The sequence below is a fragment of the Priapulus caudatus genome, unplaced genomic scaffold (assembly GCF_000485595.1).
Source record: "Priapulus caudatus unplaced genomic scaffold, Priapulus_caudatus-5.0.1 Scaffold277, whole genome shotgun sequence".
Lineage (NCBI taxonomy): Eukaryota > Metazoa > Priapulida > Priapulimorpha > Priapulimorphida > Priapulidae > Priapulus > Priapulus caudatus.
In genome coordinates, this window is record NW_014577338.1 from 8618 (window position 1) to 10552 (window position 1935).

The window sequence follows — 1935 nt, forward strand, 5'->3', positions numbered from 1 at the left end:
ACTGTACTGTACTGTACTGTACTGTACTGTACTGTACTGTACTGTACTGTACTGTACTGTACTGTACTGTACTGTACTGTACTGTACTGTACTTTACTGTACTGTACTGTACTGTACCGTAACTACTGTGCACCAAAATTCAAGTAATTTAAAATGCGTGTTGTTTTCGTTTCGCATGGATATCCACGCACTCGATAATATCAGGAGTTAAAGAAGACAAATTTGTCTTCATGAACTCCTGATAATATTCATTGTTCAGTCTCCATCCGTGTAAGCCGTCGCGGACAGATGTCAGTTATAGGTGACGTACCGACGATGAACGCTATAAAGTCACTCTCGCCAAAATAGCGGAAAATGCTGTCCCACTGCCGCTGCATCAATGCCTGTTGCTCTTCACTTGCTTCAGCATGGTAATCCCTGTTGTTGCAGCAGAGAACGTATGCGTTATGGTCGTCTATGCCACCTGGTTGTGTGTACGTGTGTGCGTGATTTTTCATATCTAGACTATTTAGCTACACGCGCGCGAACCTGGTTTTTTTTTCTGATCTGGCGCTGCAAGTTTTTAGCGATTGAAACACATCGCGCCACAACCCAGTGACATTGAATTTTCGTCGAATTGGCACTGTGATATGCCCTAACTCTTAGGGGACTTAATTTGAGTTGTAGTTTGCCTTGAAATTTCCTCACTCATTTAAAACATCAAATTTTAATAGAAACCAAAACCTATTTCCTTTTTATTGATACTGGTTTAGTCTATATACATGCCGTTTTATATTCATGCACGATGTTTCCGTCTTTGAATAGAAATGACGCAAACAGATGTCAATTTATTACTGTGTATTATACCCCGTTAAAACAGTATTTTATTATACATTCAACTAAAAATATATATTAGAGTAAGTAGTAATATCATTTTAATTCAGCTTATTTCGGTTACAGTTTCGAATCCGTTTGTCTTATTTAGACTCAATAGGATATATTGTAAGCTGAACTGTAGCGATTTATTCCACAGCAACTATTATACGCGCAGTATAGTAATACATAGTTAGACATAATATAAAGTGATACCTACTTAAATAGCGCGGAATCTCATGTGCGCGCACTCGCGCACGATGTCTTAAAATTTCATAGGTTTCATAGCATTATACTTTCCTCAACCTCTAAGCTATCGATCTATCTGTCTGCCCGTTCCTCGATCCATCGATCTATCCGTCAATCTATCCACATATCTACGTGTCTGTCGATCTTCAGTTGTGGTAGCCTTCCTAGCTACTTTATTAGTAAACAATGTTTTCACTAATGTCGTTCCAATTAATTTAAATTCATAAAAACCTATTACTATATTTTCTAAATCATTACACTTACATGATAGTCAATGTCTGTATCTGTCTAAAGCAGACAAGCAGGAACCTGGTTTCCAGTAATCTACTATAAGAAGAACATTCTTTTTCACAATATTATGCAAAACGTATATACCTTGTCGATGGGCAAACATCATCTGGAATTTGTATTTGTCGAGTTCATAGACCATGATGCGTTATAGCATGTGCATAACCTTTTTGCGCATAGTGTATGTAAATAAAAATACCTGCATACGTACGCACCCGGCCAAAGTACTCAAAATGCCTCCGTTCCAGTTTTGTATAGCATTAGGTGTCATATATGCTATATAATATTCCTTATTTTGGGTATGTATGTATATATTATTATTATAGCCTTATAAATATAATACATACATACATGCGTGTGTATCTGTGTGTGTGTGTGTGTGTGTGTGTGTGTGTGTGTGTGTGCGTGCGTACGTGCGTGCACGTGCGTGTGTGTGTGTGCGCGCGCGCATTTGTGTCTGTGTGTCTGTGTGTCGGTGTGTGTGTGTGTGTGTGTGTGTGTGTGTCGGTGTGCGTGTAAATGCAGTGTCATGTATCATGCCGTGTA